Below are 25,496 nucleotides of genomic sequence, written 5' to 3'. Positions count from 1 at the left end.
GGGTTTTTGCAACTCATGCACAAAGACCCCCAGGTCCCTCTGCACTGTAGCATGCTGCAGCTTTTCGCCCTGTAAGTAGTAGTCCTTCCTACTATTATTCCTGCCAAAGTGGATAACCTCACTCACACTTGCCAACATTGTATTCCATCTGCCAGGTCCTTGCCCACTCGCTCAGCCTATCTAGGTCCCTCTGCAGACTTTCTACACCCTCAGCACAATTTGCTGTTCCACTTATCTTTCGTCATCAGCAAATTTCAACACCTTAAACTAAGCTCCCTCCTCCAGATCATCTATATAAATGGTAAATAGCTGAGGCCCCAGCACCGATCCTTGGGGCAGTCCACTAGTCACCAACCGCCAATCCGAATAGCACCCATTGACACCCACGCTCTGCCTCCTATTTGACAGCCAATCCCCTATCCATGCTAACACCTTACCCCCAACTCCATGCCCCCTAACCTTCTGTAACAACCTTTTGTGCGGCACCTTATCAAACGCCTTCTGAAAATCGAGAAACACCATATCCACCGGTTCCCCTCCGTCCACCGCACTAGACACATCCTCATAGAATTCCAATAAATTCGTCAGACACGGCTTCCCCTTAACGAATCCGTGCTGCGTCTGCTCTATCAAACAATTCTTCTCAAGATGCCTCGCTATTTCCTCTTTCCTCAACTTTTCTGCAACTCCCTGTTTGAGTTTTCTGCCTCAGTCGTAACACCGAAACAGCCCTAATCAAATTGCAAATTAACCCTCTGTGATTGTAACCATGGTTTATTATGTTATGCTATCTTCTCTACAGCCTTTGACTTAGTTGACCACACCTTATCTTCCAGTACCCCTCTTGTCCACTTCAGTAGGATTACTTTGTTACTTGTTCCTATGTGATTTTGGTTATTATGGCTCCAGCAATGACATTTGTTCCTAAACCCACATTGCTAAGTTTGGAGTATGCCAGGGATCTTTCCTTTCTGCATCTCTGCATCTACACCCCATCCTAATATTCACTCTGACCTTTGGTAACATCATCCACAAATATGGGATCAGATTTACACACTTACACAGACGACACTCAGCTCAACCTCTCCCTCAGCTTTTTTTGACCCCTGTATTAGCTCTGTAGTTAACACTGTTTAATATGCAGTTTGGATGAACCACAATTTGTTCTCATTAAATATCTGAAGGATAAAAGCCATTACTATTAGCTATTCATCATGGCATCATTATGCTTGACACAGATTTCATTAACCCCCCCCCCCCTCCGGCCACTCCTCAGCCATTATCTCGGATGTCTTGGACAATTTGCAGCCTTAGTGTCTTATTTACTGGAGCTAAGTTTCTAACACTACATCCTAGCTATTTGACCTCTGTCACATCACCCAATGATGTTGGGAAGCTGACTCCGCTCATCTGTTAGTGAAACCATTGTCCATGTCCTTGTCACCTCTAGACCAGACTGTTAAAATGCCCCCGATGACTTTCCATTCTCTACCCTATGTAAGTTTAATCATATCTAAAACTTTGTTACCTGTATCCTATCCTGCTGACCCATGTCTGTGCTGACTACATTTGCGTGTTTAAACTGCCTCATTAGTTTGTTGCTTCCTTTCTCTGTAGCTTCTCCAGCTTTGTAATCTCTCCCAGGCATCCACACCTCTGGAGTTGGCTTCCTCTACATCTTGTTCTGCCTTCGCTCTGCCATTGGCAGTAGGAATGCCTTCATCCACTGAACCCCAGCTCTGGAACATAACATAAGAAATAGGAGCAGAGTAGGCCATCTAGCCCTTCGAGCCTGCCCTGCCATTCAATAAGATCATGGCTGATCTGTCGTGGCTCAGTTCCACTTTCCTGCCCTCCTCCCCATAACCCTTAATCCCCTTGCCTATCAAAAACCTATCAACCCGCGTCTTAAATATATTTAGTGAGGCAGCCTCCACCACTTCAACGGGCAGAGAATTCCAGAGATTCACCACCCTTTGAGTGAAGAAGTTCCTCCTCAACTCCGTTCTAAACTGCCCCCTTATCTTGAGGCTGTGCCCTCTAGTAATTGCTTCATTTGCCCTCTGCTTTTGCAGCTGCCTTTTTTCCCCTTCTGATCCTCAGTAAAACATATTTCTTTAAGGAAGCTTTTTAGTTGCCCCTTCTAATGTCCTCTACTTTGGTTCATTATCTATTTTAGTACTGCATGTGCAGTACTTAAGGATATTCTTGTAAAGGTGCAAAATGAAATGTGTTGTTGCATGATGCTCAGCCATTAGAATGGCAAACACTGCAAAACCAGAGAAAGAGATTTAAGCAAGCATCTAAACTTACAAGGTCTTTGAGAATTTCTGCATCAGAAATTATCCAAATATGTTGACTGGCAGAGTGTATGTTTAGTTCTACAATAGAATTACTGGTCCATTAACCAGTCATACACTCAGATCAGTGTTGACATTTATTTTGTGTAGGTGTTTATTTGAAGCTCTGTTAAAGGATGTTTACTTTTAAATTCACAGTAACTACCGAGGCAAGTGCATGAGTGGGTTTTAAACCTTAAAATCTTATTAGCAAATCAGTGAAGTTGTTTTCAAGAAGATACATTTATTTTCATTGGTATCAGTTGGCACTAAATTTTGTTGATCATAACATTATATAAGTGACCCATAACATTAGAATTATTTGTAAAATGAATTGCTCCATCAGCAAATGACAGGTCCTTTAGGAGTCTCAGTAGATGTATTTTTTAATATTTTAAGTTAATGTTACTTTTAAACATTTATTGTATCCATGACACTAGTATTTATACAAATCAAAACTCATTTGGATGAAAATGATAGTTTGAGCAGTATGCAGTTACATTTTTGTAGGTCACAGTATATTTTTATATTACTTAGGAATATTATTTTGTAATACTGATGAAAGTCTGTTTAATTCTGATACAAGTTTATTCCCACACTTGCTGATGCATCACTTTCTTTGTTTGACAGCTGACATGGTGGTAGTTGTTTCTTACATATTGGATCAGATTCCTATTTTTCTAATTAGGATTATGAAATGGCAGTAATTTTAGTGAGAAAATTGAAATGCAAAATTAAAACAAAAAGCTAAGTGCACAAGGAAAATCATAACTATTTTAATCCCTTCTTATTCACCTTACTGAATGTATAAAGGGTTTAAAAAAGGCTTTCCTCAATTATATGTGAAGTACAAATTAATTTGCTTTCACTGCTGCCAGACAGCTGTATTTGTAGACTCTTGTGTGGTATCTGATTTAAAAAAAAAATATTGGTAGTCTCTGTTCCTATACATTTCCTTTTCATTTCAGTGATTGCATGTTATATGAATATCAGACCCAGGTGAGATGCTCACACAAGGAATCTTTGAGATTATCTGCATTGTGGTAAAAGAGATGAAATAGGAGAGTTATCAACTAAAATAACAACAATATTTAATAAACTTGCCCAGCTGTGGAAATGTTGAATAGCATCGGAACAACTGTTTCAGTGCTTGTTGAAATGTTAATAATGACTGAGAATAAAAAAGCAAGGCATTGGATAATATTTAGGAGGCATTTCTACACTTAAAAGTGGAGTGAAATTAGCAGATATTGCTCACTCGCTGCCCACTTCCTTGCATGGCTGTATTGCCCAGCTGCTATGATGATTCACTATCATATTCGCTTATATTTTCTAATGGTCTGGCATTTTTGCTTTTATGTGGCAGCTTGCAGTCACCCACTCTGAGATCAGTTGTAACCATATCCGCCTGGTGGGAATGAGGCAAGTGGGCAGTTTAAAAACAAGGTGGTTAATTACCTTCATAGATCCCAACCATTTCAGATATTAACTCGCAATCTTAAAGCAGATGGGAGACTTGATTTGTGCAAATCTATTGTGCTATTAAGACTCAGGACCTGAGCAGGGAAGCCACTCTGGTTGCTTGGGCTTTCCTGCTAAGAAGAATTAGATCTGCAGCTGTTCTGAATGAAGACAGAAGCGATTCTTCAGTCAAGTTAAAAATGTTCTGTTGTGGGGCCAGGAGAAGCAGAAGTGTTCTTTGGGGCTCCCCAAAGGAAGTCCAGTCGTCTTCATATTAGAAACTGTCCCCAAGAACCCTGTTATATCCTCCTTTCAGTCATTAACCTGGAAGCTGGCAGTCAGTTGAGGGTTGCTTAAAATTTGTCTGCCAGAAGCCTTATTGCGCTCTCTTCACATGCAGGAAGTGAACTGGTGGCATTTAATTGAAGCCTAGTGGTTAACATCACTGTGGCCTCCTGGCATGTGTTCTGGCTTGGAAATAAACTTTCCAGAGCGGTTTGCTGCTGAAAACCGTTTTTGCTGTTTGTGTACTGACTTGTCTCTTTCTGTTTTGTTTTCTCTCTGCCACCCCAGAATTCAAAACAGATCAGAGTGCTGTACATAGAGCTTCTCAAATTGTACGAGTGAAGGATCCTAGAGTCAAAGAGACCTTGTGTAGAACCAAATTAATTTCATTAATTCAAACCACATTTTCTAGATTTTTGTTTGTTGCACTAACCATTGGTTTGAAACCTCTCTAACACAGGATCTGCTGATTTCACAGAGCTCTTGGAGTCAGTTGCTGCTGTCCTTGTTTCAACTTGATTCCCAGCCTTGCTTGGCACTGTACTGAGTGCTGGTTAAAGGCCAGTACAAACACACTGGGGACTTGGAGTGGGTTAGTATATCATGCAGTAAGTGAAAAGTAAAAGGTTGAAGAATGAATGTGGATTTTGAGGCAAGTGGAAAAAATAGAATAGCACCATTAGTTGAAAGGATGTGGAAAATTAACTGTTGAATTCTGAATATCTCTTATTTGATTAAATATAAAGGCAAAAAACATCAATGACAGAAAATGGAACCTGTCACCTGTTGACTTCACATTGAGTAGCTAGAGAGAAAGGTTTCTATGATGAGAATAGCATACGAAGATTTTTGCTCATTAAGATTGCATCTTGGATCTTGCGTTTTCCCCCAAATACTCAGTGAAGGTGATATTGATGTCAGTAATTATTTTGTAATGGTTGCCATTGTTCAGTAACTGCTGATGCTTTCTAATCTGGAAAACCTATTTTCCTAATTATAATTGCAAAAAATGCTATATTTTCTGCAGGTTTGCTAAAAATTTTCTCAAATATTTCAAGAGACTCCACATGCTCCATTTGGACATTTGTATTATTGCACTTGAACTTTCTCTGCATTTGACTTTTTTTCTCAATTGTTAGAAACTTGTGTGTGAAAAGGCTGTACAAATTGTACAACATCAAAACTATTTCTGAATGCTAAAAAGGATAGATGGGATACAAATTGATTGGGTTACCACTTATATTAATAACTGATGAAATAGGGGTATGATCTGAATTAAGGTGTACAATGGAGCATCTTATATTATTTCCTTTGCTGCTGAGGGAATTCCAAAGTTGGTAACAAATTGAGAAAGTAAACTGTGTGATGTGGGCCAACAAATGAGACAATTTTGTGTGTATCCAAAGGAATTGGAATATTAAACAGGTAGTCCCACTTTTAAAAGATCTCTGTTGGGTTAAGCAGCTGAAGCACAATACTGACTATTGAAGTAAATTTCCACCTACTTTTAATTGGATTAAAAATGACAACCTGTTGTACATTTGCTCCTTTTGTTATGTGGTTGTCCAGTTTGTTAGTAACAAGGGTTGCAATAGATAAACTGGTAAAATTATGAGTAGAAAGTACAGAATTGAGAAAAAATACATTTTAAGTGGGGTAACAGCTAAAGTAACTTGAGAATCTTGAAATAATTTAGTTTTCATTCTTTGATGACTTACCCTAGTCAACCATAATCAGTTTCACCGAGCTTTCAGTGCTTGCATTTTATCTGTAAATAACCTTCTGGATTGCACATGTTTGGCTTGTTGCATAGGTACAGTAGCTGTGGGCCATTATGGCTAGAATGTAATGTCCTTAAAATCGAGGTCATGGATTTTATAACAGCTGGGCTTTATTTAAAAAAAAAACACCTACCATTATTTCCATTTTTAGTCTGTGTGCAAGTATTGTAATAGCACTAAATGAAGGGATTTCAGAGTATTAAAATGTCATGTGCTATTTGAGGGTGGGGAAAGCCATACCATTTCAAATAATCTATTGGAGAATAATAAAATCCTAGCAAAAGCTTTGCTTTTTTAGGTACAGTAACTGGTTACTTCATAGTGACAGTTTATGGTATCTTATACAAGTTCTCACTTGATTGTCTTTTTCTTGGACTTCAGTGAAAAGACTGCCTGCTGAATTGTCTTCCACACTGCTAAAGGTGCTGGTGCCTCCTAAATAATATTGCAGGCTGTCTCTTGTGGTAGCATTGTACATAAATTCAACTGCAGAGAGCCTAGATAGCTCCAATTTTTGTGAGGCACCGAATTTTTGCTGTTTCTGTCTTTATGGGATGAGTAACCCTTTATATTACCATAAAACTTGTCAATAATCTAAGATTCATAGCGAAGTGTAGTAATTTCTGTTTAACATTTTTTCAGATGTTTCTTCAACAAAGGAAGGATGTTCAAATTAGATATTTCTATTCAGCCAGTAGTTGCCCAAAGTTCGTGAAAGACAGAGCTATAATGTGGATGTAGTGGAATAGTGTTATCTATAGATAGCTCTAAGATTTTCTCAAGTCTTAAAATAGAAATTTTACATTTTCAAATGATTTGTGTTGTTTGTATCTTTCTTGCCAACCGAAGATGTTAAAACATTTGACAGCAGGAAGTGTTCTTTTTCAGCAGTTGCTAAGCTATAGAAACTGATCGCTAAGCGACACAGCCATGCAGACCATTCTTCTTTTAGTTTTTCTGGCTTTGTATATAGCAGTTTCAGGATGTGTTGACTTCCTGAAATTTGATAAACCTCTTGATGCTACAGAGCTAGTTAAAACTTCCAGTATACTTAAATTGGATGAAATAGGTCTTAATTGTACTATACTTCAACTTGCCAACAGTATCAAAGAATTTGAAGCCATTAAATTAATATAGATAGACACGATATGCTGCACAGATGGAGGCTATTTAGCTCATCATACCTGTGTCAGCCAAAACAGAGGAAAAAAAGAAACTAGCCAATCATTTTAATCTCACCTTTCAGCACCTGATCCGTAGCTTTGCAGATAAAGTTTTGCTTCTATAACATTGTGATAGAAAGTCTCCAGTAAGGGAAGCTATTGCAGGACATCACATTTTGGGGTAAGGATATAATTTTAATAAAATATATTCAGCATGTCAGATGCCCATTTTACACCTTTCAATTTTAAAAGATTTGCATTCAACATATTTGTGCTAATCCCATGAACTGTAATTTGATGATGCAATATATGACATTAAAACAAGGTCATCCTGGCTAAAGGTGTTTACTAAGCTTAAAATTGACTAAATTACAGAATTTTATGCAGAAATGCTTTTGGTGGTTTTAAGAACGCAATTATTAAAGAGGTGTCTCTAAATTATTTGCTGTTGTATATTTTTGTGTACGCACTTAGAGTTGTGTGCTTTCATGAGCTTCACCATGAAGCATGTGTACAGTATATACTCATGTAAAAGTTGACCCCATGACTTTTAGCCACCAAAATGTAATTTTACATTAACTTGTGTACAAGTTGACTTAAAGTTGCAGGGATCAAAACATCTTACGATAATTGTTCATTAAATATAAAAGTATGCGCAGGAACCTTTAGATTTTCCTTCTGTCAATTCTAGAAGCAGTCTCCCAACCAATCAGCTAATGTGGTACTACAAGATCCATCACAATGTATCTGAGAAAAAATAACAAGGATGCAGCCTACAGGAAAAGTGGCAGAATGAGTTGATGAGCATTCCCAAAATGGTCGTCATTTGATCTCTGTCCTCAGAGGTGAAGAAAGGTGGCATTTCAGCATTCGAAGTCAGTGCCTGGTGGTACACAGGATTCATGAAAAAGTGTGATTTGACTTTCCATCAGAAAATGAAAATTTCTGTCACCTAACTCCAATGATAACATTTCAAGTTTCAATGATTTACCATCTGACATCAAGAGAAGAATGCATATCCATTGGCTTGCACTGGAAATGTGGATGAAACACTGATTAACATCCACATATTAGCAAATGAGACTGTTACCAAGACTGATATTAAAAAAGATGACTGGCCATGAGAAGATGTGATTCACAGTGGTTCCATCTTGTGTGACAGTTAGCACAAACTAAAGCTGATGCTGATATCAGAGTGCAAACCTCTCCCCAGAGAGAAATTTCAGTAGGGCTTTGTCAGCCCCGTTTACGAGAGAGGCTGGAAGGATGATGGCAGTTGCAAGAAATGGATCATACTGTGGATCTTGAGATCAGGAGACTAAGAAAAACACTTGTTCACATCCCACCTGCTTGATGATGCGAGATCCACCAACATCAATGTAGCATTTATTCCAAGTGGTCCTATAAGTGTTGTTCAGCCCTCAGATGTCTGAATAAATAAACCTTTGAAGGACAGTATTCAAAAGATGGTGAAAAAGAAATTTAACCAAAGGTAGAAATATGCAAGCACTCTCACAAGCAACATTGTGCCAATGGGTCACAGATACATGGAATGAACTCTATCCTAATATTGCCAGGCCGTTTCAGAAGACAACTAAGAGTCACCTGCATTGTTGAGGGTCTGAAGTCACATGCAGGCCAGATCAGGTAAGAAGGACAAATTTCTTTCCCTAAAGGACTTTAGTGAACCAGATGGGTTTTTTACAATAATCAACTGCCGGGATGACACAGTAGTTAGCACTACCTCTCAATGCCAGAGACCCAGGTTCGATTCCTGGCTTGGGTCACTGTCTGTACGGAGTCTGCATGTTCTCCCCATGTCTGCATGGGTTTCCTCCCACAGTCCAAAAGATGTGCGGGTTAGATGTGCTAGCCATGCTAAATTCTCCTTCAGGGTACTTGAACAGGTGCTGGAGTGCGGCAACTGGGGAATTTTCACAGTAACTTCATTGCAGTGATAATGTAAGCCCATTTGTGACTCTAATAAATAAACTTAAGCAATAGTTTCAAATTCCAGATTTTTGGCTCTGGTGGAATTTAAACCAGGGTACAGATAGTATTACTCTGGGTCTCTAGATTGCTACTGTAGTGACAATATCACTATTCACCACCTCCCCAAGTTATACTGCCAGTGATGATGATAAAGGCCCACATAATATTACATAGCCAGGCTATCAGGTGAAGTAATTCGGTGGTTCAAATAATGATCAAATTTGTTTCACAGGATTTCAGTGTGAAGTGCTGTAGTTAATCTGTTAGGTTATATATTTATTTTGTGTTAGATGAAGTGTATATAGTTGCTAATGTTTTAAATGTTAGAGAATTAATATAAATCCTTCATTTTTTTTCTATTTTCACTTTATTCTGTTGCAACAAACATTTTTTGGGCCCAAATCAAGTGTGTGTGTACATCCCTCAAAAACATTAACTGTGTAAAAGTCAACCCTATGACTTTTTGCCTCAGAAGTTGGCCTCAAAAATTTGATTTTTACATAAGCATGTATGGTAGGTATAAACTCAGCTCACTGTATGTATATTTTGGGGTGAAGAGATAATTTTAATGGAATACATCCAGCATGTCGGATGCCCATTTTGCACCTTCCAATTTTAAAAGATTTGTGTTCAGCATATTTGTGGTAACCCCTTGAACTGTAATTTGATGATGCAATATTGCATATATGACATTAAAACAAGGTCATCCTGGCTAAAGATGTTTGTTTACCAAGTACCCATACAGTAACTGTGCTGGGTCATAAATATTTGATGGAGAAATTTGACAAAAACCAAATATCCTTGAGGTAATGTTTGTGTTTTCCTGTTGATTTCTGGATTATTTCTGATCGAACAGGTTTGCTTTGAATTTTGTATTTTGCCTTTGTGAAAATGGGAAAGACAGCATCTCTCCTAGTGATGCATAGGAATGCCATTTAGGTAACTGGGAAGCTGTATTCCAATTTATATTAGCAGCTGGTCTGGAAGAGCTTTGTACAGTGGAATGTGATTAATAATTGTCAGTTACACATGGGATTTTGAGAGCTGTAATGACTTGTAACATTATAAGAAAACTCTGCAACCTTTTTGAGCTCAAGGTTGCTGGTTTTGTTTATGTCGTACAACCAACAGTCAACTTAGTGTGACTTCCTGTTGTTTCCCTGTTCATCCAAATGCATGCACACTGATTCCTGTGTGGCAGAAATGAAAGGATCTTTGGTAATTACTTTATATTTGGAGAAGGCTGCAAATGTTTTTGTCTTGTCTTCATTTAAGTTAACTTGAAAATGATGGATTGGATGGGAACCTACAATGTTTTCTTGTCCTTGGTCACGTAGTGGTAATAAACTTAGGTGATAACAAGGACTGTTTTTTTTAAAACTTGACATTATTGTCACATGTATTAATATACAGTGAAATGTATTGTTTCTTTCCTGCTATACAGACAAGGCATACCATTCATAAAGAAGAAAAGGAGTGCAGAATGTAATGTTAAATCATAGCTAGGGTGTAGAAAAAGATCAAATTAGTCTGAGATAGGTCCATTTAAAAGTCTGATGACAGCAGGGAAGATGCTGTCCTTGAGTCAGTGGCACATGACCTCAGACTTTTGTATCTTTTTCCCGATGGAGGAGGGCGGAAGAGAAAATGTCTGGGGTGCTTGAGGTCCTTTCACACAGGAGGCAACTGGCCTGAATCAGTCAGACAGAGGGCTTTGTGGAAGAAGATCCAGGAAAGATGCTGGTATCTTAGGCAGAATGAAAGGACTATTTTAGGTTAACCACCAAGGAGGAAGCTGGTGAGGATAGATTCCAGGTTCAAAGAACCAAAGCCATTGGAGGTCTGAAGACCAAACAGTCGCCAGAGTGTGCTCTCCTACTGGAAATTCATTTGACAATGTTCAATAGGATTGAATGAAGGCACTTCGTTTAAATGGACTCTGGAAGTTACTCGAGCAGAAAGGAGGAGAGCCTGTGAAAATGAGGAGGAATTTAGGACACTGGTCTACAGTTCTGCAGAGAGTGCAGTGTAATGTATAAATATGCTGTGGGGTTTTTGTTTGTGTTAAGAATTTAATGATGATCCCCTTTTCTGTAATTTACTTGGTTGCTACCAGATAATGTTTAATCAATACTGATTTTAGTTTGTTTGTTGCAGCAAAAGTATTAGAATATGAAATCTTTTTGGATGCTCTTTGCACGTATGCACAACGGTAATTTATCTTCCTAAAACCTTCGAAAGTGATAGTATTATGACACCCTCAGACTTCTTTTGACATCAGAAATTTCCCACTTGTCTTAATCAGTCGAGGCATAGCCTACAGAAGCAGGGAAATCATGTTGGATTTGTATAGAACTTTGGTGAGGCCACGACTAGAATACTCTGTCTTGCTATAGTGGCCACGTTATAGGAAGGATGTGATTCTCCTAGAGAAGATGCAGAGGAGATCCACCTGGATGCTGCCTGGGATGGGACATTTATGAAGTGAGGTTGGCTAGGCTTGGATTGCTTGTGTGTTGGAGCAGAGAAGACTGAGGGGTGACCTGATTGAGATCTACAAGATTGAGAGGCACGAACTGAGTGGCTAATGAGTGGCTGTTTCCCTTATTTGAAGGGGACATAGGTTAAAGGTATGGGGCAGGAGGTTTTGTGGAGGAAGGGGTGGGGGGGCTGGGGTGGAGGTGAGGACAAACATTTTAAACTAGAGGGTGGTGACAGTCTGAAATGCACTGTCTGGGAGGGTGATTGAGGCAAATTGCTTCACATCCTTTTAAAAATACCTGGATGAGCACTTGGCCCGTCATAAAATTCAAGGCTACGGGCCAAGTGTTGGTACATGGGGTTAGGTGGGAGGTCAAGTGTTTACATAAGAACATAAGAAATAGGAGCAGGAGTAGGCCATCTAGCCCTTCGAGCCTGCCCCGCCATTCAATAAGATCATGGCTGATCTGTCGTGGCTCAGTTCCACATTCTCGCCCTCTCCCCATAACCCTTAATCCCCTCTCTTATCAAAAACCCATCAACCCGCGTCTTAAAAATATTTAGCGAGGTAACCTCCACCACTTCAACGGGCAGAGAATTCCAGAGATTCACCACCCTTTGAGTGAAGAAGTTCCTCCTCAACTCCGTTCTAAACCGCGCCCCCCCCCCCCTTTATCTTGAGGCTGTGCCCCCTAGTCCTACTATCCTTTCTGAGCGGGAAGAGTCTCTCCACCTCTATCCTATCCATCCCATTCATCATCTTATACGTCTCAATGAGATCTCCCCTCATTCTTCTAAACTCTTAACGAGTACAAGCCTAATTTATTCAGCCTCTCCTCATAGCTCAACCCCCTCAACTCCGGCATCAGCCTAGTAAACCTCCTCTGCACTCCCTCCAAGGCCAAAATATCCTTGCGCAAGTACAGCGCCCAAAACTGCACACAGTACTCCAGCTGCGGCCTCACCAATGCCCTATACAGCCGCAGCAAGACCTCCCTGCTTTTATATTCAATCCCCCTCGCTATGAAGGCCAGCATCCCATTCGCCTTCCTGACCACCTGCTGCACCTGCAAGCTGGGTTTTTGCGACTCATGCACAAGGACCCCGAGGTCCCTCTGCACCGTCGCCTGCTGCAGTTTTTCGCCGCGTAAGTAATAATCCTTCCTACCATTATCCCTACCAAAGTGGACCACCTCACACTTGCGAACATTAAATTCCATTTGCCATTTCCTGGCCCATTCACCCAGCCTATCTAGATCCTTCTGCAGACTCTCCACACCCTCCGCGCAATTTGCCATTCCCCCAATCTTGGTGTCATCAGCAAATTTCGACACCCTACACTCGGTTCCCTCCTCCAGATCATCTATATAAATGGTAAATAGCTGAGGCCCCAGCACCGACCCCTGGGGCACTCCACTAGTCACCATCCGCCAATCCGAATAGCACCCATTGACCCCCACTCTCTGCCTCCTGTTTGACAACCAATCCTCTATCCACGCTAACACCCTACCCCCAACTCCATGCCCCCTGACCTTCTGCAATAACCTCTTGTGAGGTACCTTGTCAAACGCCTTCTGAAAATCCAGAAAGACCACATCCACCGGCTCTCTATCCACCGCCCTAGACACATCCTCATAGAACTCCAGTAAATTTGTCAGACTTGACTTCCCTTTAACGAAACCGTGCTGCGTCTCCTCTATTTCTCGCGTGTTGGTGCAGACTTGGTGGGATGAAGGGCACTTTGCACTGTGTGATTCTATGATCAAGTGCTATATTTTCAGAGTTGTATTTGAAGTTTTATTGTAGGAGGTAACTAACATTAGTGTCCTACAGAGGATTTCTTTTATGCATATTCCATAACATCAAAACAATGGCATTAGTAACATTTTAGTAGACACAGATGGGAGAGTAAAATGTTTATTGTAAAGTACAGCAAGAAGCCAATTTCTCTCATTTCCCTCCCTCCCCTACCTTAATTAGGCTTAAGGTTCAAATCAATTAAATGAATTAGATTTTCTGCCTGTTACAGAATATATATCTAAAACCCTGCCACAATGTTTCATTACTTCAAGTAAGTAGACTATGGTTGTTTGAGGCTTTCTTTGTAACAGATTTTGCATAGTGCGCTTGAGGTTAAAGATGCTTTTGGGTAAAGAATAGTCTGCAAGCATTGTTATGGCAAAAGTCCCAAAATTATCAAGTTTATATATTTTATTGTTCAAAATTGGCATTGCATATAAGTGCAATTTCTGCTAATACTCGATGTTCACTATATTTACAATTGCAGTCAATATTTACAACGTTCATTACATGTCAAACATTTCATCTGAAGGGTTTCTCCCTGCTTACAGCCCCTAGGTGTGCTATGGTTGAAGGGTCTTAATGGCCTTACCCTAATGTTGTTGCAGTTGCCCCAAGTTTGAATGCATCTCTCCGTACATTATCCTGTACTTGGCATATGCAGGTCTGCAAAACTTGGTCAGGGAAGTGTCTTTGCTCTGGCAGACCAAAGAACATTTTTCACTGATGGTCTTCTAGACACAGTTGGTATTTTATTGTGTGTCCCTGGGAACCTATAGAGCACAGAATACTGCAATACCAAACTTCTCTGGGTGAACACCATACAAGAAGATGCACAGTTGTGCACGCCCAGATACACACAGCACAGAATTCCTGCAGTGTAGTGCAGAAGGAGGCTATTTAGTCCATCGAGTCTACACTGACTTTCTGAAAGTGCGTATTACCCAAGCCCCCCCCCCCCCCCCCCGGCCACTCATCCTATCCCTGTAATCCTGCACATTTAGTGTGGTTGACGCTAAGGGCCAATTTACCTAGCATGCACATCTTTGGATTGTGGGGGGAAACTGGAGCACCTGGAGGAAACTCATGCAGGCATGGGGAGAATTCGCAAATTCAGACAGTCATTCAAGGCTGGAACTGAATCCAGATCCCTGGCTGTGCCTGGCAGCAGTGCTGGCCACTGTGCCAGACCTCAGCAAGAACCACAACATCCTTTTGCAGACCTGCTTTGCAAACGCATATTCCAGAGGGAAGTGTACGGTTGTATCTTTCCCGCTACAACCATCTTGAGGACAGTGTGTAGAGAAGGTGAAACCTGCTTGATTGAAACTACCGGTGATGTCTGTACAAAGATTTGACAGGATCACTTTTTTTCCTGCAGATGTTAATGGAGGTTATGTACAGACTGCTGTCTGGTGGATTTGTGGAGGTCAAAAGTTGCTTTTCTGCATAAACCTTTCCATGACGAACAGGTGGTTTGGTGATTATGGCATGGTCCAACTGAACGAAACAATTAAAAATTACTATCAGATCTCTGATATACGGACTTACTGAACATCATTCACAGCTGTTTGAGGCTCTGAACACTTGCGTTCCTGGACAATGTTGATAATTAGCAACCAGGTTGAAGTTGAATTGGGTATCGAAATACTTCTGGTTGAGTACAAAGGTTCTCAGCTTTGTCATAAATGGCAATTTTCATATGTATCTATTTTATCTGTTCAAAAAGAGTAATTGCATTCCTCAGTGATTCGCTTGCATCTCCAGGATCATAATTGCTTGCTGTTGTAAGTGACCATGTGTTTCTGCTGGGTGAGCTGAGTGAAAGAAGTAAGCACGTTAGTACTTTGCAAGGCATCAAGATATTTCATTCAAGTGGTTTGCTTGATACGTTACCGGCCATTCTGGAAGTTAATGACCGTGAGCGAAACATTTTTTGTATTAATTAAATGTACATCTATTGCTAAGAAAATGGCGCAGCTTTAAAGTGACTTTTTCTGATACTTGAAGTTTAATAGATACCTTCTCAGAAATCTCTGTAGCATTGCGTCAGTGGAGTGCATGGGTGTTAAGAAATGTGCCATAAATAAAAATGATTAAAGTATTTATGAATGGTCGTAAGTAGAGCTTGATCGTATTGATTTAGACTAAGCTGTTGAAAGGGAATCTGGGATGGAAGGGCAAAGCATATGTTTGGCTGCAGTTGTTTCTTGAGAGGTACCACTAAAACTTGTAAATACTTGAGAAAGGAGCTTTGAGTAGCCATTTCTGTTTGACCTAATGTGAAGCCTTTGAGATGTCATGAAGGCATGATAAGGCTTTATAGAGAAAGCATGTTGATTTCTATATTTTACATTCTTGTATTTCTGTGCATCCTTAGTTTTTGCTCAGTTTTCAGAGGAAAAAAGTGGTTGTGTATATTCAGAAAACGAAGAATCCAAGTTGAGTACTTCATTTGCATAAAAAATTGTGTCCATACTTCACTATTGTAATCTTTGTGGCAAGTTTTAAACTTAAAAGATAAAGTTCTGTATTGGAGAATCAGCTACATAAGACATGAATGGAGTTAAAGCACGCTTGTATTTATGTCTATAAAAAGTCACTTGAATTTCAAATTCATGTTCTTGTAATTGATAACAGCAGCCATCAAGCCATTTTCCATCAAGTAGTGAGTCTGTCATAAGTATAATAACTCCCTAATATATTTTTTGGGGCATTCTTCCCAAAGACCCCATGCATTCCAGGAATGCCCATTCAGTCAAAAGTGAAACCAAATGTCAGTTCTGTAATCCTAAAACCACTGTGCTGTTCCTGTAGGCAAGATGGCTGTAACACAGATATGGCTTGATTGGTGCATATGCATCAAACTTTCTTTCTGGACAAGTTTTATTGTGATTAAAGCAAAAGGTAAGTGGGGAAGAAAAAGTCATTGTGAATTGATATACAAAATGTATATATTATATATATTCATTGGATGTGGGTGTCACTGGAAAGGCCACAATTTATTGCCCCACTCCTAATTGCCCTTGAGAAAATTGTGATGTGTTGTCGTCTTGAACTACTTCAATGTGTGCTTTGAAGGTTCTTCTGCTATATTGTTAGCTAGAGAATTCCAGGATTTTGACTCAGCGACAAAGAAGGAACTATGTTTCCAAGCCAGGATTGTGCATGGATTGAAGGTAGTAATGGTGTTCCCATGCCCCAGCTTTCCTTCTCTTTCTAGCTGGCGGTACAGGTCACAGGTTTAGGTGTGCTGTTGAAGAATCCTTGACTAATTGCTGAATTGCATCTTGCAGTTCGTATACATGGCTGCCATTTTGTCCTGGTGTTGGACCAGTTGGTGATTCAGTAAGTTGCTTTGGCCTGGATGATGTCAAAGCTTCTTGTGTTGTTGGAATTGCACAAATCCAGACAAGTACAGAGTATTTTATTGCATTCTTGATTTGTACTGAGTAGATGGTGGAATACCCAGTTTCTGACCAGCTCTTGGTAGACAGAAATATTTAAATGGCTGGTCTCGTTAAATTTCTGGTTACTCTCCATTTCTCTCTAGGATGTTAATGATCGGGGTTTAAATACAGAACGTCAAAGGGAGTAGGTTAGAATTTCTCCTGTTGGAGATGGTCATTGCCTGGCACTTCTGTAGTACAAATGTAACTTTTCATTTGAGTTCATACGTAAGTGTTGTTCAGACCCTCCTGCATTTGGGATGAAACATAAGATGAGCTCCTTCAGTATGCGAGAAGTTGTGAAAGGAATGGGACACTGCAATCATTAATGAGTAGTGAACTTCTAACTGTACAATGGAATGAAGAACATTGGTGAAATAGCTGAAGATGTTTGGGCCCAGAAACTAGCCTACGGAACTCCTGCAGTGATGTCTGAGGCAGAGAGATAATTAGCCCCTCAACACCTACTATTATCTTTGTTTCTGCTATGTAAGTGCAGAGTTTTCTCCTGATTTGTAATGATAAATGGGGTGGCATGGAAGCACAGTGCTTAGCACTGTTGCTTCACAGCTCCAGGGACCTGGGTTCGATTCTCGGCTTGGGTTGCCGTCTGTGTGGAGTTTGCACATTCTCCTCGTGTCTGCGTGGGTTTCCTCCAGTGCTGCAGTTTCCTCCCACAGTTCAAAGATGTGCGGGTTAGGTCGATTAGCCATGCTAAAATTGCCCCTTAGGGCAATAGGTTAGAGGGATTAGTGGGTAAATATGTAGGGATATGGTGGTGGGGGGGGGGGGGGGGGGTGCGGTACCTGGGTGAGATTGTAGTTGGTGCAGACTCTCTGGGCCAAATGACCTCTTTCTGCACTATAGGGTTTCTATGATTCTATGACTTATTAAGTCCAATGCCTGATGTTGAGGGCAGTCACTCTCACTTCATTGCTGGGATTCAGCTTTGTTGTACATGTTTGGACCAAGCTGCAATGAGATCTGGAGCCAAGTAGTCCTGGCAGAAACTAAATTGAGATTAGTTTAAATTGAGATTTGTTTGCAAGTTATTGTTGACTAAGTGCCATTTGACAACACTGATGACACCTTTCTTCACTTGTTGACTGAGTGTAGGCTGATGCTGGGGTAATTGGTTGGGTTGGATGTGTCCCAATTTTTGTGGATGGGTTACACCGGAACAATTTTCCTTATTGCTTGGATTACTGTTGTTATAAGCTGTACTAGGACAACATGGCTAGAGACATGGCTACTTCTGGAGCACAAGTCCTCAACATACAGCTGATGTGTTGTCAGGGCTCATAGTCTTTGTTGTATTAGGTGTGCTCTACTGTTCCTTGATGACATAAGGTGTGAATCGACTGGCTGAAGATGGGCCTCGAGAAGAGACTGAGATGTATCATCCACTCGGCAATTCTGGCTGTGAATCATTATATAAAATACAGCCTTGTCTGATGCACTATTACTGTGTTTCAGCATTGTTTAAGGTGGGCATCTCTGTAAAACGCTGGCTCCTGTTTATACATCACCATTCATGCCTGGATGTGGCAAGACCCCAGAGCTTTGATCTGGAACGATGATTATGGGATTGCTTAGTTCTACCTAAAGCATGCTATTCTGTTTTAAAATGCATATAGTCCTGTCACTGCAGGTGTTCCACAAGCTAGTTTCTGGGCTCAACATCTTCAGCTGCTTCACCAATGACCTTTGTTCCGTTGTAAAGTTAGAAGTTCACTATTCAATAATGCAGTGTTTCATTCCATTCACAACTACTTATATATTGAAGGAGCTCATCGGGTTGGAACCCATTTTCTGTCTCACCTGGTAATGTTCCTGGCATGCCTATTGGCAGTAAATTGAAAATCTACTTCAGCATGTCTACACCACTGAAATTTAACTTGTCAAATTGATACTGTGATCACTAATTAGCTGATGTAAATACTTATTGCAAATATATAATTCCCATTATTAGCCCCAGCATTGTTTCTGCTTAAAATCTGAATGTTTATTGATGTGTCTGTTAACTTTACTGAGAAACTATTTGCTGTGTTACGTAAACCTATATTTTTTGTGTTAGATCTAGAAATTTTCCAGATAGTACCTCATACTTTTTGGAAAAACAATCTTATCAGTCTTTGTGTGTATTTGGTTTTTGTGTCCTGGCAAATTAAATTCTTTGTTTTCCTGATCTTTCAGTACAAATAACCTTGTGAAAAGGAGATTACGTAACATTACTTAGGCACACATTCCATTCATGCACAGCAATAATGGCTACTTACTATATCTGACTCTTCTGTCTGGCACACAGCATAGAGTCTGACCTCTTAGTACAACTGTCCATTGAACTTTATGCTTCTGATAAGCTGAACCCAAGTTTACTGCAATGAGTGAAGTTAGAGTTGGCACACAGTTCTAAGAACTGTCAAACAAATTCAAAACATCATTTTGACTTGGTTACATTTTTTTCTGTGCAGTCTTTCAAAACTTTGCCAGTTATGTAGGTGGTTTTCCTTCCTGGACTGCCAATTGCTATCAGAAAAAGATCTTTTGGAGTTTCCTGTGCTACAGCAAGAAAGCTTTGAGGTTGCAAACTTCTCCCCACTTCCTTCACCAATGAAACCAAAATAGGTTTTATTCTGTCCAGTAATGCCATTATTCACTGAGCAAGTATAGCTAGCCTTAGAATACATTCATTAAATCCAGTCAGTCTTTGCATAGAACAAGATTTTGTTTTTCCTCCTTTTAATATAACTAAACTGAAGTTATTTGCCTTTTTATATTCACCTGATGAAGGAGCTGTGCTCTGAAAGCTTGTGATTCCAAATAAACCTGTTGGATTTTAGCCTGATGTTGAGACTCTTACTGTGCCCATCCCAGTCCAAAGCCGGCATCTCCATATCCTTTTTAAAGATTGGCAAATTTAAAGTGTTGCTTGAGCGTGAGTTGATCCTGTCATTGCACATACTGTATCCATTTTCCAAACTCTTGTTCAGTGTCCTGGTCAATTTAAAATTACTCTGTGGTGAGATAATTAAAAAGAATTACAATCATGTAATGTATTTCTTTTATATGTAATTTATTTTTGCAAGTTATTTCAACTAAGAATGCACACATCTGCACATATCATACAGTATTTCATTTTTGAACTGAATTTGAATAGGAATTGAACTGTGGCTTTAACATTGATCCCTATGGGAATGCGTGATTCACTTAAAGTCATTTCAATTAAGTCATTTTACTTAAAGTTATGATTTTCAGCAGCCTCAGCTTTGTGAAGATTCCCTATACACTTGCTGAAAAATGAATTTGATTTCTGTCAGATTAGATATTTGCATTTGTGCTGCTTTAACTCAGATTCTGGGAGACTGTGTCTTCTGATATCTGTGAAAACCAGTGATCACCTGATGCTGGTAGATTTTTAGAGCTACTAAAAAAAACTTGTATACTACTGGAGTATGGAAGGAATTTATATAGATACCTAGAATCTCAATCAGTACAATTGATTCTGATACCTAGAATCAGAATCAATACAACATCCAGATGAAAACGATGTAAATTACAGTCTGTCTTTACAACAATCTTGGGGTGAATTTATTAGTCACACGCTGGCAGGAAAGCAGGAGGGTGGACCCGTAAATTAGGGTATGAGAGTATGTGCTGTTGGTGACATGCAAGCCCTGCACTCTCCCATGCTGTGATTTTACCCATGGTAAGTGAGGCATTGAATTGGGTGAAGTGAGATCTGAGGTACACATGAATATGTGTCTAATGCTGAATGTCATTTACTTAGCCTAGCTGCTGCACAAGCAGTGTCCAATGCTGCTGGCACTGCTGGTGTGCAGAACTACTGGCTTCGGATTGGCAACTCTGTGAGGTGAGACTTCCTCCTGGAAATGGACAGAAGTCCTGCCTCGTACTAATTGAAGGGCTGTTGGCTAGAAAATTAGAGCAGGATGGGCTGGCTAAGCAGACGTGTGTGCCACCACCACCGTTACCCGCCTACCTCCTCCCATTGCTCATTTACTCTGGAGTGTGAGCAGCCCGTCTTTGTTAATTTACATACAGATCAAATATCTGACTGAAGTAAAACTACCTGAAATGTCAAATTGTAAACTTCAGATTTGTTTCTTGTTGACACAAATCTGAAAGAATGTTGACTAAGTGATTGAAATTTAGACTTCTGGTATATTCTTTGACATTCAGCAATGTGCATATTGTTTAAATGTAATGCAGTTTTACATGATTGAGTTTCTTCTGTTTGCTGCATTATTTCTCAAATATTTTATATCTTTTCAGATTCATTTTTCTCAATGTGATTCTCAATGATCGTTTCTGAAAATCAAATGGTATAAAATTAGCAATTCGATTCTTTTATTTTTGAATATTTTTGTTCGCTGAGTGCTGGCTTGAAAAAATAATAGCCTGACAGCACATGAGCTATGTTAATGTTGGCAGGTAGCCAGTAAATTAAATGTTAACCGTAAGGTACTTCAACATTGTTGGGCTCAGTGTCCCTACAAAGGCAGAAATTTCTGACATATTTTCAAAAAACTACAAGGTTGAACAGTACACTGATAAGACAAATTGATGTGATTGTAACTGTCATAGAGTAACCAAGATAGATTGACTATTTCCAGGGATGGTTTGCATGTACCCATAATCATTTTCTCTCTCTATACCAAGAAGAACTTAAACTTTTACTTTTGGCTTTCGTGTCTCCTAATGTAATAATGAAAATTATATTCGAGGTGAGAGATTTGAAATGTTGAACCTGTGGTGACCTCATGCCCCCTTGTTCGATGAGAAAGGGGATAGATGACATTATTGTGGGTCACATGAACCATTGAGCCAATCATGGAGAGGCGATTGTTTGGCAGTTGGAGTCTGAGGGATCATTGAGTTTCCAGTCTTTCTTATTACTGTCCGATGTTTATAATTGTTTTCCCCAATAAATCTCCTGTTTGTTTATCTGCCTCGCTGTTCGTCAATTCCTCTGTTGTTACATTTGGTGACAAGGTAAAGAGAAACTTGCTTCTGTCTTCTGCTGCAAGTGGGGAGAATAGTCCTTGAATTACATTCCTTGTGAGAAATAATATTGCAACAACTTGATGTTAAAATGCCTTTAAGTGGGAAGTTGGAACCATTTGACCAGGAAACCAAGCTATGGACCAATATGTGGAGCGTCTTTAATTGTTTTTGAGGGCCAGTAAAATCCAGTGAGGGGAGGGAAAGCAGAAGTTAATCCTTCTAAACCTGCCGGTCACAAGCTTATCATCTAATTCGAAGTCTGACTTCTCCAGAGGTCCCAGATGCAAAAACATTCGACAAGCTCCTTAACCTGGTCGAAAAGCACTATCACCCAAAACAATCTTGTGATAATGCAGCAATATAAATTTAGTTCTGCAATGAAAAACCCAGGGGAGACATTAGCAGCATACGTGGCACAGTTAAAGCAGTTAGCTGAACGTTGTGAATTCGTATCGACAGTCAGCAAGATGTTAAGAGATAGGTTAGTTTGTGGTGTGAATAACCTCCCCATATCAAAAGAACTATTAGTACAGACAGACAAGTGTGCTTCAGGCTACAGAAAGCACTGAAAAAGATGTATTAGATTTGCAAAGCATGCAGCTAGGTGAGATTAACCAATTTAGGTGGGAAACTTTTGGAGTCAGGGATGAAGGTTTGCAAAGCTGAGAGTCAAAGAGCAGCAAGCAAGATGGGACAGAGATACAGAAAATCTGGTTTACAAACCAAGGACTTAAAGGGAAGCACCCCCAGGAGAGTAGTCAATTTAAAGGTGCAACTTGTTTTGCTTGTAACAGGAGGGGGCAAATTAAGATTAAAAGTAGAGCAAAACAAAGCCTACCAAGAGCCAACAAAAAGGGTATATAATACTAGTGCATTGTTCAAAAAACAATTCTGAAAAAGAATCTGAAACTTAGAGTAAGCAATAGTAAAGTGAACAAGTAAACCCCAATTATAATTGTGTTAATGATGAATGTTCAATCACTTAGAATCATAGGAACTCTACAGTGCAGAAAGAGGCCTTTTGGCCCATCGAGTCTGCACCGACCGCAATCCCACCCAGGCCCTACCTCCATATCCCTACATATTTACCCCCTAATCCCTCTAATCTACGCATCTCAATACACTAAGGGGCAATTTTAGCATGGCCAATCAAACTAACCTGCACATCTTTGGACTGAGAGGGGAAACTGGAGCACCTAGAGGAAACCCATGCAGGCACGAGGAGAATGTGCAAACTTCACACACAGTGTGACTCAAGCTGGGAATCGAACCCAGGTCCCCGGAGCTGTGAAGCAGCGGTGCTAACCAGTGTGCTACTGTGCCACCCAGTTAAAATAGAGGTGGATACAGGAGCCTCTGTTACTGTCACATGAGAATATACATATCGGTATTTACAAGGTGGGGTCCAGCACCTTAAATTAAAAGCATAGCAGCCAGCCTGGCCACTTGCGTGCAGTACCACAGCCGGACCAGCAATCTACCAACATCAGTTAGCCCAGTTACCGATCATTGTAGTCAAGGAACAAGACTCATTGGCTGAGATTGGCTCCATTGGATCCTGTTGAATTGGTTGGAGATTTTCAGCATTATTGAAGGTGGTGGAATATGAAGAAAATACCAAGAAGTATTTCAGAATAACTGGGCAAGATACAGGATATCAGGCAAAGGTCTACGTTGATCCTGAGGCAACACCCAAGTTTTGCACAGCTTGCCCAGTGCTCTATGCTTTACACACAAGTAGAAGTTGAGCTCAAGTGGCTGGAAGATTTAGGAATAATTAAACATGTATAATTTTTTTGAGTGGGCTGTCCCCATCGTCCCTGTTATTAAGCCAGAACGGACTGTTGGTATTCAGAGATTGTAAGGTGACCATCAATCAACCAGCAAAACTAGATCGGTACCCTATATTGAAAATCGAAGATCTGTATGCCAGGTTGGCTGGAGGGTTAATGAAATATACAGAACTCATCACAAGTCACGCTTATCAGCAGAGGCATTAAGGGAATCTAATCTGAGGGTGATTTAGCAGTTTGGATCAGGAATTGGCTAGCTGATAGAAGACAGAGGGTGGTAGTTGATGGGAAATGTTCAACCTGGAGTGCAGTTACAAGTGGTGTACCTTAAGGATCTGTTTTGGGGCCACTGCTGTTCGTCGTTTTTATAAATGACCTAGATGAGGGTGTAGAAGGATGGATTAGTAAATTTGCTGACAACACCAAAGTCGGAGGAGTTGTAGACAGTGAGGATGGATGTTACAGTTTGCAGAGGGACATAGATAAGCTGCAGAGCTGGGCCGAGAGGTGGCAGATGGAGTTTAATACGGAAAAGTGTGAGGTGATTCACTTTGGTAAGAATAACAGGAGTACAGAATGTAGGGCTAATGGAAGGACTCTTAGTAGCGTTGACGAGCAGAGAGATCTCAGGGTACATGTGCATAGCTCCCTGAAAGTTGGCACCCAGGTTGATAAGGTCGTTAAGAAGACGTACGGTGTGTTAGCTTTTATTGGTAGAGGGATTGAATTTCGGAGCCGTGAGGTCATGTTACAACTGTACAAAACTTTGGTGCGGCCGCACTTGGAGTATTGCGTACAGTTCTGGTCGCCGCATTATAAGAAGGATGTAGAGGCATTGGAAAGGGTGCAGAGGAGGTTTACCAGGATGTTGCCTGGTATGGTGGGAAGGTCTTATGAGGAAAGGCTGAGGGACTTGAGGTTATTTTCATTGGAGAGAAGAAGGTTATGAGGTGACCTGATTTGAGGCATACAAGATGATCAAAGGATTGGACAGGTGGACAGTGAGAGCCTTTTACCTCAGATGGTGATGGCTAACACAAGCGGACATAGCTTTAAATTAAGGGGTGGTAATTATAGGACAGATGTCAGAGGTAGGTTCTGTACTCAGAGGGTAGTAAGGTCGTGGAATGCCCTGCCTGCAGCAGTTGTGGACTCGCCAACTTTAAGGGCGTTCAAATGGTCAGTGGATAGGCATATGGATAACATTGGAATAGTTTAGGTTAGAGGGTCATTAGATTGGTTCCACTGGTCGGCGCAACATCGAGGGCCGAAGGGCTTGTTCTGTGCTGTTATGTTCTATGTAACAATCAACAACCCTAAAAGCTTATATCGATATACCTGGCTGCTGTTCAGAGTGTCTTTGACGTGTGCCATATTGCAGTGTGCTATGGAAAGCTTCTTATAGGGTCTGCCCAAGGTAGTTGTCTGTTTGGACCATGTATTACTTACGGGGGCTTCTGCAGAAGAACATTTGACAAATTTGGAGGACACGTTGAAAAGATTAAAAGAAGCAGGGAGAAGGCTCGAGAGTAAAATTCACATTCCAAATCCATGCAGTAAAGGTATTTGGGATTCAGGGTTGATGCTCAAGGACTGCACCCTATGGTGGAAAAGGTTAAGACAATCCAGGGAACACCAGCCCCCAGAAGTTTCTCAGAACTTAAATTATTCTTAAGGATGGTGAATTATTTTTCACTTCAAGAACACTAACAGACGCTGAGAGGGCCTGTTCCCAGATCGGAAAGTAAGATTTGTCTATTATTTGTGAGGTGAGAAAGGGCCTCCTTTTCCAACTTGCGTCATCATTTTTGCCTTTAAGCCATTTGTCCTTTCCCATTCTCACTCTGGGCCAGCCACCATGCATTAATACTAGAGCCATCAGCAGAGACCAAAACTGCAGGGAGAGAGCAATGCCTCAGATCCA

General features: G+C 40.4%; 1 protein-coding gene across 2 annotated transcripts in view; it reads left to right on the top strand.

Annotated features, from left to right (window-relative positions):
• Window positions 1–25,496, top strand: part of irs1 (insulin receptor substrate 1) — a 60,429-nt gene that overhangs the window by 15,272 nt on the left and 19,661 nt on the right. The window contains exon 3 of one of the 2 annotated variants that reach the window (XR_013886335.1): window positions 7,721–8,676. The exons of the other annotated variant lie outside the window; for it this stretch is intronic. The gene's annotated coding sequence lies outside the window, so the exon portion shown is untranslated. The remainder of the gene's footprint in view (window positions 1–7,720; window positions 8,677–25,496) is intronic. 2 annotated transcript variants of the gene reach the window in all.

The sequence above is a fragment of the Carcharhinus amblyrhynchos genome, chromosome 3 (assembly GCF_965287045.1).
Source record: "Carcharhinus amblyrhynchos chromosome 3, sCarAmb.v2.hapA, whole genome shotgun sequence".
In the NCBI taxonomy this organism is placed as follows: domain Eukaryota; kingdom Metazoa; phylum Chordata; class Chondrichthyes; order Carcharhiniformes; family Carcharhinidae; genus Carcharhinus; species Carcharhinus amblyrhynchos.
The sequence above is the reverse complement of the archived record's forward strand: the minus strand, read 5'-3'. Positions and strand labels throughout refer to the sequence as shown.